At 39.2% G+C, this 15,765-nt stretch overlaps 1 long non-coding RNA gene across 1 annotated transcript; it reads right to left on the bottom strand.

Annotated features, from left to right (window-relative positions):
- Window positions 1-11,081: 11,081 nt before the first annotated feature.
- Window positions 11,082-13,137, bottom strand: LOC108298202. The gene is made up of 2 exons (XR_005198712.1): window positions 13,050-13,137; window positions 11,082-11,266 (listed from the first exon to the last, which is right to left on the bottom strand). It is a non-coding gene; the product is annotated as an uncharacterized LOC108298202 (long non-coding RNA).
- Window positions 13,138-15,765: the final 2,628 nt, after the last annotated feature.

The following is a 15,765-nucleotide window of genomic DNA, read 5'->3' on the forward strand; positions in this document are numbered from 1 at the left end:
ATGTAAGTCCTAAAACTGTAAACCAGAACCCTTTCATATGTAATTCCTGAAACTGTAAACAAAAACCTTTTCACATGTGAGTCCTAAAACTGTAAACTGGAACCCTTTCATATGTGATTCCTAAAACTGTAAACTAAAACCTTTTCACATGTGAGTCCTAAAACTATGAATCTAAGATTCTTCCACATGTAACATCTAAAGTATAACCCTATATAAAGGCTAAACCTCCCTTTTTTAAACAAGCTTGGCTGTTAAAAGCACCTATGCCAACTTGCTCCCAGCTGAAAAAAATTCTTTCCTCCTGTCTTCGGTGTCCAAAAGATCCTTTCCCGCGGCCGCTCCTGCTACACTTTTGATGCCTTGTTCACTTGTGCCAACACATTTTTCACTCACGTCACCATGTCACCTTCCTGTGCATCGGTCTGTTTGAATTTGTTGTAATTGTTATTTTGTTATTATTGCTGCCTAGCTATCTTCATGAAACTGCCTTTTTCTCTTAAACATAATTTATGTTTGGCACTTCACTCAATCTTTTGTTGGTTCCAAAGACACTTTACCACCCAATTATTTTTTTCATTCTTTTTCCTTTCCTTCCTTCTCTCCTCCCTCCCTTCTTTCCTTTTTCCCTTTCCTTCCTTCTTTTCTTCCTTTTCTTGTTCTTAAATAAGTATGCTAACAGCTATGTGATGTCAGATCTCCTGCCTGAATATATTTACAACAAACAAGTTTTCCACTTTTAACTTTTGATTATTTAGTTCTTTCATTCAGCTTTAAAACTCAATTTCCTTTTGGCTCCCTAGAAACATTAATTTTTACCTGCAAGACAGAGAGAACTTACATCTTTAACCACACTTGAAAAATTGGGTAAAATTGAAATGTACTTCTAGTGGCTTAACTAACAGAAAATCGTTGCCTGATCTCTGGGGAAGACTCCATAATAAGACCCTATCATTGAATTAGCAATTCAAGCATTAAGAAAGTCAGTTCCACACACCTTCTCCTCTACAACCTCCTCTCCTGAGGCCCATCAGGCCTTCAGGACCCTGCTTGGCACCCCCTCGCCCAGGGAGCCTTCCTGGTTTCTGGGTGGCTTCCTAGTGCTTTGTCCTTCTTTCACAGGACTTATCACTGCCTGGTGTTACCCTTAGGATTTCATCTTCTCTTCCACACCAGAGGTAAGCTCCTGGGTGAGGGCACCACAGTGCCTTCACCTTTGAGGTCGGTGTGGGCTGACTAAGGTACATGCAGGCAGTGAGCACTCTGACAGTGCAATTCCTCTCCAGAAGTCAGCGTTTCCCCAAACAATGACCATGGAGATGGCATCTGTCTCCCTGTCTCCCAATGACAGGAGGTTGACCCGGAGCTCTGAGTGAGGCACTCGGTCCAGTCCGCTGGGTGCGGTGGGGGAACTAGGTGCCCTGGGGGTGATTGGGTGTCCTGGTGGTGGCCGTGGCCCCGCCGCACTTCCCAGTCCTCCCAACTCCGCCGATCGCGCATCACCAGCGCTGCCTGAGTGCAGGGTAGGGTGGCAGGAGCCCCCTTTTCCCCTCCACAGCCCCTGGAAGCCTGGGCTGCGAAGGCCAGGGAGGGTTTCCGCGTAGTGGGGTGGGCAGGACCCAGCTGTTCTCTGGGGCTCTGGGGCTGAGCCCCCGGGATGAAATGTAGCCCTATGTGCCTCCTAATGTTACAGACCTCTTTCCACTGTGATGCTTCAAGACCTCCCCTCGTTGCCCTCTGTGCCACTGGGCTCGTAACTTAGGTGTGTGGTGTTTCCACAGAGGTGGGCAGTTGTCATCACTACCTGTGTTCAGAACATTTTCACCATCCACCAAAGAACCCAATACCCATGAGGAGTCACTCCGCATTCCCCTTTCTCCCCTGCCCGGCAACCACCAGTCTACCTTCCCTCTCTACCACAGTGCTCCGTCTGGACAGTTCATGTAAATGGAGTCACATAATAGGTAGCATTTTGTGACTGGCTTCTTTCACTTAGCATTTTTCCTTTCACTTAGGTTAATCAGTGTTGAAGTATACATCAGTACACAAGCAATTTATTTTTACGTTGAATATGAATATACATACAGTAACATTTGTTTCTTATTTGATAGGCATTTGAGTTGTTTTCATTGGCTATTACAAATAATGTTGCTGTAAATATTTACTTTCAAGTTTTTGTAGGTCCGCCTTTTCACGTCTCTTGGGAGAATATGCCGGGGAGTGGAATTGCTGGGTGAAGCAGCTCTATGCTTCCCGTGTTGAGGAACTGCCAGACTGTTTTCCAAAATGGCTGCCCCATTTACAATCCCACTAAATTGCCCCATTTGAAGGGTCTCTGGTTTCCTTACAGAACCACTCAATCATGGTGTCAATACAACTGGCAGTAACAGTACATCATACAACTGAGGATCCTTTTTCTCTCACCGCATTGACTAAAGCAAAGTCATTCTAGCACAGCCTTTGTAAACGTAAGGCAACTGTTCTCTGATTTTCCTTCCAGTTTTCAAATCTAAACTTTCACTGTCACTATTTCAACTTCAGCATCACAGCCTTGGTGCCACATTGACCTGCTTGAAGCCCTTCCTGTAAAGGCTCTTTTTGTTCCTAAATCCTTGTTACACCAAAAGTGAGGCATTTCTTCCTGCATCATTGTTGAGCATTCCACACTGAAGCTCTGGCCCCCTGCCCTGTCCCATGTGGCCTGTGTGGTGCCAGCCATAAATATAGACACAAAGTGACTTATGGACCTTGCTTCAAATTCAAAGTGAAGAAAACAAGAGAGAAATGATGAAATCAGTAATAAAAATTATCAGTCTCTTTTCCTTAAATGTAGTATACTATATAGGTAATTACTTAAGAGTATCAACTAAAGAGGAAGACTTACCTAACACTTCTAGGACATCTCTGCTCCTATTTTAAGAGACAAATAATTTGGACACTTTTCATAGTCCTTGTAAATGGTTTTGTTTTTGTAACTGAAGTTCATGACATCATATGACATACAGAATAACAGAGCTAATAATTCTTTGGCCTGCTTTCTCACCCACATACTCCTTATAATTTATTTGGTTTTCAATGATTCAAGTAATAGGATCCTACCACTTCCTATTGGTAGCAGTTTTACAGTTTGGTGGTCCTAAAGGTTAGTTTTTCATGCCTAATATGCAGTTGGAGTAGTTTTTGTTTTTGTTTTTTTGGGGGTTTTTTACCCTTTAATTTCTGGGGTACATATGCAGAACATGCAGGTTTGTACATGGGTATGCACATGCCATAGTGGTTTGCTGCACACATCAACCCATCATCTACATTAGGTACTTCTCCTAATGCTAGCCCTCCCCTAGTCCCCCACCACCCAACAGGTCCCAGTATGTTCTGTGACCATGTATTCTCATTGTTCGACCCCCACTTATGAGTGAGAACACACGGTGTTTGGTTTCCTGTTCTTGTGTTAGTTTGTTGAGAATGATGGTTTCCAGCTTCATCCATGTCCCTGAAAAGGACATGAACTCATCCTTTTTTATGCTGCATAGTATTCCATGGCATATGGTGTATATGTGCCACATTTTCTTTATCCAATCTGTCACTGATGGGCATTTGGGTTGGTTCCAAGTCTTCATTATTGTGAACAGTACCACAATAAACATACATGTGCATGTGTTTTTATAGTAGAATGATATATATTTTTTTCGTATATACCCAGTAATGGGATTCCTGGGTCAAATGATATTTCTAGTTCTAGATCCTTGAGGAATCACCACACTGTCTTCCACAAAAGTTGAACTAATTTACACTCCCACCAACAGTGTAAAAGCATTCCTATTTCTCCACATCCTCTCCAGCATCTGTTGTTTCATGACTTTTTAATGATTGCCATGCTAACTGGTGTGAGATGGTATCTCATTATGGTTTTGATTTGCATTTCTCTAATGACCAGTGATGATGAGCTTCTTTTCATATGTTAGTTGGCTGCATAAATGTTTTCTTTTGAGAAGTGTCCTTTCATATCCTTCACCCACTTTTTGATGGGCTTGTCTTTTTCTTGTAAATTTGTTTAAGTTCTTTGTAGATTCTGGATATTAGCCCTTTGTCAGATGGATAGATTGCAAAAATGTTCTCCCATTCTGTAGGTTGCCTGTTCACTCTGATGATGTTTCTTTTGCTGTGCAGAAGCTTTTTAGTTTAATTAGACCCCATTTGTCAATTTTGGCTTTTGTTGCCATTGCCTTTAGTGTTTTAGTCATGAAGCCTTTGCCTATGCCTAGGTCCTGGCTAAAATCTATAAAATATAGATGAGATTATAAATCTGAAGTTTTAACACTAACGAAAAGAAACCCAGGTCATCTTGCTAAGTCTTGTTTCTATTTTGTTCCTGACAGTAGAAAGGTAGTTGTATTTGGCTATGTTAGTCCCATCTGTTTTTGCTAATTTTATTATTTACAAAAATGTTTTGTATGTATTCTATTTATAGAAAGATAATGATGTAACATTTTTGTTATATATGGATATTATTTATGATAAAATGAAATGTGTTTTTGTTTCTTTGTTCCCAATTAATATACATGAATTTTAAAATACATTAAAGCAATAACAAAGAAAATAAAGAAATGCCATAGAAGTCTCTTTTCATGTTTACATGTAGAGATACACTGCTTCCTAAGGATCTATAAGGAAAAATGTGGATTTTAATTCTAAAATCATAGTTTTCAGATGTACCTAAAATTTAAGCAGCAAAAAATTTATTAATCATTAAACTCAAGCAAATTCCAATCACAGAAGCAGAATGAATTAAAGCATGTTTTAATTGAATACGCTTCCTCGGTTTCTCCTGGCAAACCTGTTATTGTTTCATGATCCACTTGAAGAAATGAAGATACATGGGAAAACAGTCATTGCCCAAGATTGCCTTCCATTTTATAAATGCTTGATTTATGATGAAACAATCTGAATCGAAACGGTGCTTTTTTATGTGTCTGGTTGGAGGACAGAAACTCCCAAAACTTTCCTATTCACCTGTTGGATCCACAACTTGCTGTTGAGCTCCAAATCCACATCAGAAAGCTCAGGCACAAACTGAGAGTTGACTTCTCCCTAGTAATCTAAACAGATGCTTAGTGAGCCTCAGATGCATTTTCACACCACCTTCTGCTGATTGCTGCTTTGGCAAAATAAAGATGAGCCACCAGTCTACCAAATGCCTGGTATGTCAGCATTCTCCATTTATACTCTGAGACATGAATATATGGGAGACATGACTCTGTAATTAGGAGCTTAAAGTGTTTCAGGGATACCACATAAATCTAGTGAGAAGTGAATTAGCAATATATGAGGGCATGTAATTTCATGTCAAAGCAGGCGCTATGAACTTTGTTACATTAGTATGTAAGTTAAGGCAGCCGGGAGAGGCAGACTAGAAAATATAGCTGTTAAGCTAAGTCCTGAGAGAAGAGCAGCTGCACCTTCCACCTTCTGCGTGCAGGACTCCCTTCAGCACATCTTCCCCATTGCTCGTTTTCCTCCAGTGGAAAGGAGGGAAAGGGCAAAGTCCACATGCTGAAGCAGAAGGACTGGTGGACTTAGAAAGGTGGATAAATAGGGGGGCCCAGGATAATATTGGTGAGAATGCTGCTTTTCGTTCCTTTAGTTACAGAGCTCTTGAGCTCGTGGCTATCAGCATAGACTTGGGAGCTAGCCTGACTGGGAATTTAAGTCCCAACTTCACCTTTTATGAGCTCTGTGATCCTGGACACTCCACCTCTTACTATTCAGTATTCTCATCTGGGAAAAGCAGATAACACAACTTAAATCTTAGAATTCAGAAGCGTTAAAGGATTAACTCACGTTAAGGTAAGTGAAACAAGGGCGAGGCAACTGTTCAGACAAGGAATAAAAGGAAATTGACAGGACGAGAATTTCAATTTGAATCATTCAGGGTGTCTGCTACAACTTTAGATTCCTAGGCCTTGGCCTCAGGAATGGAGATTCATTAGTTCTGGGACCCAAGATGCTGTCCTATAAAAAGAAACTTACAAAAAGTCACAAAAATAATGCAGTGTTCCTGTATGCCCTTACCAGTTTCCCACTAATATGAACATCTTGTATCGACATGGTACATTTGTAAAAACTAAAAAGTCAGTGTTGGCACATTACTCCTAACTCCAGACTTCATCAGATTTTCCACTCACGCTCTTTATCTGTCCCAGGATCAAATCCAGGATACCACACTGCATTTAGAGAAGCTGCATTTTTCACAAGCTCTTCTAGCTGATGAGAGGGAGGTGGGTGGGGATCACATCTTCAAAAACACTGGGACATTTACAGGCCCGAACCAAAATTGCTGCATTCCCAAGTTGGGGAGGTGAAATGCAATTTTGAAGAGGATAATTGGTGGAGGAGATGAATGTAGCAGACTGATTTTAGAATTAAAGATGGAATCCTCTCCATTAGATGAGAGGGAGTTACCTTCAGAACAAGGCATTAATGCCAGGAAAAATAGGTTTTGGAAGGAAGGGGTACAACCTCATCCTCAGGCTAGATTGAGAATACATAAGTAAGGCTGTGAGTAGGTCAGAATCAGCAAGTGCTGCAAATTGGGAACAGGTGTTTCAGAGAACACACACAGAGGGATCACATAAAGGGAATTACAAGGGGTCAATTAGCCTGCAAGCTACATACAAGCTGCATGTTCTGGAACCTGGTGCTAATGCTTTGGCAGTGGGTCACGATGAAAAACATCAAGCACTGCCACAGTGAAAAATAGCAGAAAAGGTAAAGGTGAGGCTGGGAAGATTTTGTTTAAGGAGAGTTCTAAGGGTCTTGGGTGAAGCAGGGGCTGGAAGGGGAGGTGGATAAAGCACTTGAAGCTCTGCTGTGATCAGTTGTCACACTGAGGAGACACAGGAGTCCCCAGCTCGGGTGACAGGTAAAGGTTCATACAGTTGAGAATGTGAGGATAAAGCAATATATATTTTTAAGAAGCCAGCAGCCTCTTTTTGGAATCCATGGAGGTTTTTTGAAGGAGATAGCACCCATATTTTACTAAAGACCTTAGGTTCTAGGACTATCACTGAGTTTTCCTAATCACAGCCGAATTGCTCAGCTTCCTTACAGCAGTTGTAAGAGTCACCTAACCTGTTCCTTCTTAAAGAATGTTAACCATTTTTCACTGGACTCAAGATTCTTGTAATGTCTATACTAATTTTCTTTCCCACTTAGTTCTTTACCCTAGAAATCCTAAACCACAAGCTGATATTCTTTAAATTTCACATTAAGTACATGCTCTGTCACTTGTCAAATGTGTTTGAAAAAGTTCAACAGAAATTGCTGGAGAGGATGTAGAGAAACAGGAATGCTGTTACACTGTTGGTGGGAGTGTAAATTAGTTCAACCATTGTGGAAGGCAGTGTGGCAATTCCTCAAGGATCTAGAAATAGAAATTCCATTTGACCCATCAATCCTATTACTGAGTATATACCCAAAGGATTATAAATCATCCTGTTATAAAGACACATGCACATGTATGTTCGTCATGGCACTGTTTACAATAGCAAAGACTTGGAACCAACCCAAATGCCCATCAATGATAGACTGCATAAAGAAAATGTGGCGCATTTACACCATGGAATACTATGGAGCCATAGAAAAGGGGGAGCTGTGTCTTTTGCAGGGACATGGATGAAGCTGGAAACCATCATTCTCAGCAAACTGACACAAGAGCAGAAAACCAAACACCACATATTCTCACTCGTAAATGGGTATTGAACAATGAGAACACATGGACACAGGGAGGGGAACATCACACACTGGGGTATGATGGTGGGTCACGAGCTAGGGGAGGGATGGCAGGGGGTAGGGAGATTGGGGAGGGATAACATAAGGAGAAATACCTAATGTAGGTGATGCTGGTGATGGATGCAGCAAACCACCGTGGCATGTGTATACATATGTAACAATCCTGCAAGTTCTGCACATGTACCCCAAAACTTAAAGTACAATAAAAACAAATAAAGAGAGAGAGAGGAAAGAAAGGAAAAAGAAAGAAAGAAGGAAGAAAGAAAGAGAAATAAATAAATAGAGAAAGAAAGAAAGAAAGAGAAAGAAAGAAAGAAAGAAAGAAAGAAAGAAAGAAAGAAAGAAAGAAAGAAAGAAAGAAAGAAAAGAAAAAAGAAAAGAAAAGAAGAGAAGAGAAAAGAAAGAAGGAAATTGCCTTGGCAACCTGTGTCCTAGGAGGCAGGCTTCACTGAAGGCGTCCTAGATCTTTTGCATTGCTCGCTGGCACAATGTTGGGCCCAACCAGGTAAATAAGTGTCTGGCCATTAAACTTAAGGTCATCTAATCCTTAAATTGATAGATTCTGGGTGTTTTCTACAAATTTGCATAGAAACTAGCACTTACCTGGGAGAGTTTTCTGCCAGCTGTCAAAGGATTTTCCAAGTAGTTCCATACTCAAGGATGCTGTGTGATGAAAAAATGAAGCCACAGAAATCTTAAATGTTTTAGGAAAAGGGCTGGGTGATGAAAGATTCTAGCAAATCTGCACACTGCAGCAAAGTGTTTCCAGAAACACTGCGTAACCTAAATACAGAATCAAGAGTAATTTGGGTTTTGGTTAAGATTGGCTTTGGCATGTTTTTTAAAACCAAGGAATAGTGTATTTAGAAATGTAAGAAAACTACATAAAAAAATAAACCTTGAGCTGTAATAAAATCAGACTTAGTGTTGCTGGATTTCAGTAATGTATGGGCATCTAGGTTACATAAAGAGAACATGTGAATAAAATACCAAGATAAAATTTCTCTAGAAACTTTGAGCTTTAACATTACATAGTTCATCTCAGAATAAACTATATAGAACTGACAATAGGCAACTGCTTTTATGCTACAAAAATGGCCATTTCACTTGCTTCAAATACATATTTCAGATCTTTGTCTTTTCTTTGTAATGAAGATGTAAACATTTTAGTTCACACTATACGAGAGTTAAAATTTCACTGGTGTCTGCATTACAAATGTTAAGATAATCCTAAAAATGAAAGTAAATTTGAGCTTTGGTAGTCAATCTTTTTCATAGTCTTATGTTAGAGATCTAATCTTTCCCAGGTATCAAACTCTATGAAAACTGCCATAGTTACCACCTACTACCAACTTAATTTCCATGCCCCATAACAGTTGTCAGAGAACCTACCCACTTTCAGTGACACTTATATTCTTATTCTAACTTGACCCGATTTTTCATTTATCGAAATGACTATATTGCCCTCTGGAATTCAAGCCAAAGGAAAGAACGATGTTACTGGTCTCCATTCTATTGATTTACTCTATTTTTGTCACCTAGGCTGGAGTGCAGGCATGATCATGCCTCACTGCAACCTCTGCTTCCCAAGCTCAAGTGATTCTCATGCCTCAGTCTCCCAAGGAGCTAGGACCATAAGCAACTGCCACCATGCTCAGCTAATTTTTGTGTTTTTAGTAGAGAAGAGGTTTTGCCATGTTGGCCAGGCTTGTCTTGAACTGCTGGGTTCAAGTGATCTGCCCACTTCAGCCTCTCAAAGTGCTGGGATTACAGGCATGAGCCACTGCACCCAGCCCTTACTCTTGAAGTCAGGGATTTATGTCCAATGTCCCTTTGCCAAACTGGTTCTTAAACATTTGACCACTCATATATGTCACAACTTCTAGTTAATGTCATACTAATAAGGTGCAAACCATCTTATAAATAAGGATTCATCATTGACTTTTTCTTCTAAGTTACAACAGATCATTGATTATAGTCTGCAGTTTATCAAGATAAGATGTTAAGTTGAAGATTTTACCTTAAATTCTAAGGAATTTTTAAAAAATGAAAAAATTAAAATGGATAAAAATATACCAATATTATCAGGATTTAGTGAGAATCACTGAAACTGAGTGGCTAGATTCTTAGTCCTAAAAAAACTCAGTGAATTATTTTTAACTAAAATGTAAGCTTAAGTCACCCTCTGTATAGAAACTTTAATTCTACTTTCTGTACTTACATTTTTTTTTCTTTTTAATTGTTTGAAAATCTCCAACACCCTTGTTCTAATTCTACAGTATTCATGGAAATCCTTTCTCTTTGGTATATTTAATTTTATATTCTAATGTGTTTTTCCTCTCAGACACAATAATCAACCATTCAAAGATGCCATCTAATGCACTATGCTACTAAGTATTGTGGCCAGAGAGTGATTTTAAGTGTAAAAAATTATCTTAAAATTGAAAAGAGCTTAAGCAAACAAAAACAAATATTATATGTTAAACACAGGCATGAATTAAATCAACTTGTGAATCGTCAAGGCAACTTACAAAAATGCTTTAAGACATATCAAGTAAGAATAGGAAGGCAGAGCCCTTCAATCCCTGACAATGCTGCATCTGCTTCTACTGGCTTTAGGAGTTGTTAGAGTCCCACACTGTTTTTTGTGTTTGTTTGTTTTTTGTTTTTTTTCAGAGAAAGTCTCCCTCTGTCCAGGCTGAAATGAAGTGGTATGATCTTGAATCACTGCAACCTCTGCCTTCCTGGTTTAAGTGATTCTCCTGCCTCAGCCTCCTGAGTAGCTAGGACTACAGGCATTTGCCGCTACACCCAGCTAATTTTTATATTTTTAGTACAGACAACATTTCACCATGCTGGCCAGGATAGTCTTGATCTCTTGACCTCGTGATCCACCCATCTCAGCCTCCCAAAGTGCTGGGATTACAGGCTTGAGCCACCACACCCAGCTGAGTCCCATGTTTTAATAGTAATACTGCATTGATTCCAAATGCATGTGCAGCAATATTGGGAGAAAAAAAATGAAATAAATAGAAATGTTATCTTTAAAATTTAAAAAGTTTTTATTGTTTTAAAAGCCTTACATGATTCACAGCTATCAGCCCACACACTAAGGAAGTCTCTGTGCATAGGCAGAAGGAGCCTTCACTTTGGAGTGGTGTCTGTTTCTGTGTTTATGTTAAAAAGGACAACAGAGTGTAAGAGTGTTTTGTTGCCCTGACAAGAACTTAGTTGTCTTTGAGTTAACTTGAATTGAGATGTTTCTTCTTTTGAAAACATTACATTTTCTAGTCCTGTAGCAGGAAAGGTGGTATTTTCCTGTCTTTTTTGATGAGGGGTTCAGATGTTACATTACCCCTCATTTCTTCCTTCAGGAGAGGATGGCCTTAGCGCGCTGAAGATTAATTAAATCATCAGCACTCAAAGACCTGTTCTTGGCAGCACTATATACATCTCCATCATTTCCCATCCTTGAAAAAGCCTAAGAATGTCAAACAGAAAAGAGGTATCATTTTTAAAATGGTTCCAATGTTTTAACAATCACCACTTAATAAGTCACACATGCAGACTTCTTTAGATAGTTCAGTTACAGCTACTTAGGCTGAGGTTTACACTGCCAACTTCTGTCAACTCACTAAGGTAATCTCAGGGCTAGAATTAGATTGCCAGAGCAAAGGAGGGCTTGTTTTATTAAGTTACTTAAAAATTAGGTTCTCAAAGATGTCACAGTATTGTGACAGGCTTCTAACAGCAGTATCATCTGTTACCTGTGCACTTGTTCCTTAAATGTAATGAACACACACTTTTGCAAAAAGGTTAATTAATCTATTCAAATTCCACCCAATCTGTAGTAATTATATACTCAAAGCAAATTTTAATGAGGCAGGCATGTGCTGGATTGTATTGGAATGTCAATGAAGTCAAATGACTAAAGCATTAAAAGGCACTACTTCACTTGCACATTAATTATGATAAAAAAGTATTATGTTAAAATACTTCCAGGGTACTACGGAGCATGCCTATTTTAAATGTTCAACCTTGTCAGCTGCAATTTTACTGTGTACTTACCAAAAGTCACAAACCATAAATATTACTTTCTCCCATGAAAGTTATAAAAGTTATTATTTCCTGTAAAATCCCATTGACTTCCTGCATCTAGTACTTGAGACGCGCAACCTCATACAGTCTAAGTGCTCTCGGCTTAGGCACTAATGGTGTGTCTAACAAACCCATGGGACTGACTGCACTGTAGTATACACAGTAGAAAATGACATAAATTTGCAAACTGAGTAATAAAAAATAGTCAAGAGTGGTAAGTGCATTATATAGGTAGACATCGTTAGGAATACAATGGCAAGAAATTATTTCTGTGTGATTATTTGAAAGGGCAAAGGTTCAAAAGCAAAACATTGAGAATGAATTAAACTTGATTAAAACATATATATTTTTTTCAGACGGAGTCTCACTCTGTTGCTCAGGCTGGAGTGCAGTAGCGTGATCTTGGCTTACTGCAACCTCCGCCTCCCAGATTGTCCTGCCTCAGCCTCCCAAGTAGCTGGGACTACAGGTGTGCACCACCATGCCCAGCTAATTTTTGTATTTTTAGTAGAGACGGGGTTACACCATATTGGCCAGACTGGTCTCGAACTTGTGACTTCATGATCCACCCGCCTTGGCCTCCTGAAGTTCTGGGATTATAGGCATGAGCCACCATGCCCGGCCTAAAATATTATTAATTATGGTCACAGAAGAGATAATATCTATAATTTTCAAATAACATAGATCCTTGTAAAAACCATAAGAGACAGGAAATAGAATGTCAAAAGGTTAACAAACTGTTCAGTGTATTAGTTAATTTTGAAACTTTCCATTTTTTGCTTTTTAAATCTTTTTTATTTCACTCCTGCTACTCAGGCTAAAGTGCAATAGTGCAATCTCAGCTCACTGAAACCTCCACCTCTAGGGTTCAAGCAATTCTCCTGCCTCAGCCTCCTGAGTAACTGGGCTTACAGGTATGCATCACCACACCCAGCTAATTTTGTATTTGTAGTAAAGACAGTGTTTCTTTATGTTGGTCAGCCTAGTCTCGAACTTCCAACCTCACGTGATCCACCCACCTCAGCCTCCCAAAGTGCTGGGATTACGGGCATGAGCCACTGCACTGGGCTGAAGCTTTCCATTTTTCTAATCACAACTTAATATGATTTAGTCACAGATGTTGGCACTGCTGACTGCAAATCCACTTAGTAACTTCATAGTCTTACCTCCAGCTTCCATGCTCTTTCTTTGTCAAGAAGAGAAACAGGCAAATGCAGGCCGTGGTCATGTGCCAAAGTGCGAAGATCAAAGTAGTATTTGGTGTAAATGCTGACAGAAACTTTGATATTGTAACTAATTAGCTTCAAGAATTGCCTTTCCAACTCATTCCTGGGGAAGGAGAAACAACAAAACCAACACAAGACAATGTTAGTTCACTGGACTATCTCCAAAAACCTTGTTCTCATGTAAGAAATGTGGTAAAGCCATCCCACGCTCTAGTTTATTAGAACACATGAAAGAACTCACACTGGACAGAACCCTATCGATGGAAGAAATACAAGAAAGCATGCAACTTTCCCAGCTCTCTTTGAAAATAGAAAAATCTTGTATTGGAAAAAAACAAGGATTAAAAAAATATGTTAATACATTTGATTTTCCCACATCCTTTCAAAGACATATTCAAATTTAACATGGAGAAAAATGACATAATTTTAAAAAACACGGTAAAGCCTTCAGCTGCTTCATTTCTTTGAAAACATGAAAGGATTCAATGGAGAAAATCCTTATTACATACAAGCATGTGGTAAGGTCTTCAGTTGTTCCAGTTCCACATGAAGATAAGAACTCATTTCTGAAACAAAACCTATGAATGTATAGAATGTAGAAATGCCTTCATTTACATGATACTTACCCCAAGACCCATGATAACACACCCTGTAGATAGACCTTATAAATACAAGAAGCACAATGGATTGGAACCACAGTAGATTATCAAATATAGAAAAGTTTTCAGTTTTAACAATTTCTTCAACATTTATGTGAAAACTTGCCCTAGAGGGAAATCCTCTCAGCATTCCTAAATTGGAAAGCTTGATGCAAATCGGTTATGGTATAATCTTTAAAAATGTACATAAGTAAATATTATACTATTTACATTTCTCAGTGATTCTTTATTTGAAAGGGTCTCTGTAGTTACTTCCACTTCTTTTGCAAGAAAGCATTGAGGATAAAATTTTGTAGATACTCCTTGAACAATACTAAATGAATTTAATAGCCAGTTTTTTTGTTTTAAATCAATTCATAAAATTTTTCCCTATTTATTTAAAAATAGTAACACTCAGCTACTAGAATGGCTCCAAATGCTGTTTTGAAACAAATACAGGCTATGCAGGTGGGTTCTTATGCTAATGTCCAAACAGGGCACAGCTGCTTGCAGTCCATTCTGCATCCAGCACCCCAAGTTTGGGATGAGGAGAAAGGTGACAGTCTCCTCTGCACTTATGCACCTGACTCAGGGATCATTCTTGAGGGTTCCATTGCACAAATCAGACTTCATGCTCACTCCCAAGGCACCATAATAGGAATCTGATGACAGAAATGATGGATGCCATTTATTAGCTGTCCTTACTACAGGGCAAGAATACTCTTTACATTTCAATTGGTAGAAAGATCAGAGAGAGACATCTTGGCTAGACTAAACCCATTTTGTGAGATGCCTTCTGGTAGGGTGCCAGCCTTACACAGTGTTTCTCCTGAGTTGGGTTAGAAATGAAACCTCAAGGTGCTCAGCATCTGTCACCCCTGGCAAGAACAGACTGTGGGGATGAGTTGAATGCACTGAGAGGGGAAGAGGCTGGGAGCAGCCCTCTGCCACATGATTATTCAGCTGTCCTGACCAAAAAAAAATTTTTTTTTGAGACAGAGTCTTGCTCTGTCACCCAGGCTAAAGTGCAGTGGCATGATCCTAGCTCACAGCAGACTCAACCTCCCAGGATCAAGTGACCCATGCACCTAAGCCTTTCAAGTAGCTGGGACCACAGGCTCATGCCCCTTAGCTGGGCTATTTTAAAAACAATTATTTTTGTAGAGAGAGGGTCTCACTTTTTGCCCAGGCTGGTAAAACTCCTGTGATCAAGTGATAATCCTACCTTGGCCTCCCAAAGTGCTATATTATAGACATGAGCCACTATATGCAGCACTTTGTCAAATGTTTAAATAAATATAAAACTAGAGTAAGTGTACCACTTTCACAGTAATCTCTGTAAAAACTTAATTGTATAAAAACAATACCTCAACAACATATTTGTGTTTCTTGGTTTTAAAGTTTTGGGTTTTATCCACTGGCTAAGTCAACAAATGCCTGATGTTCTTCAGTATGGAAAGCAGTTAGGATATAAGCAGATACGTGGGTTTCTCGTTTGTTTAACTGAAAACCCAGCTGAAACTACTTCCAACATTAATTTCCTATTCATATAACCATAAGGCTATAGGAATGTAAATCAGATAATGCTTTAACAATCAGTTAATCAGTACTTAATTTACTATAGGAATATATGCACTTCATAATCTTTTGTGTTTTTCCATAAAAATATTCTAACTATGCCTACAGGATATGCATCTCTCTCTCTCTCTCTCTCTTTTTTTAATGGCTGGATAGCCTACCCTTTACAGGCACAGCAAATTTTCTGAATAGAAGCTGCTCGGTTTAACTTACATATATGTATATGTGTGTGTGTGTGTGTGTGTGTGTGTGTGTATGTATGTATAAAATCCTCATAGCTTAGTTCCCACCTATAAGTGAGAACTTATGATACTTTGCTTTCCATTCCTGAGTTACTTCACTTACAATAATAGCCTCCAGCTCCATTCAGGTTGCTGTCAGGGCCATTATTTCATTCTGTGTTATGGCTCAGCAGTATTCCATGGTATACATATTCCACA

The sequence above is a fragment of the Cebus imitator genome, unplaced genomic scaffold (assembly GCF_001604975.1).
Source record: "Cebus imitator isolate Cc_AM_T3 unplaced genomic scaffold, Cebus_imitator-1.0 Scaffold916, whole genome shotgun sequence".
Classification (NCBI taxonomy): domain Eukaryota; kingdom Metazoa; phylum Chordata; class Mammalia; order Primates; family Cebidae; genus Cebus; species Cebus imitator.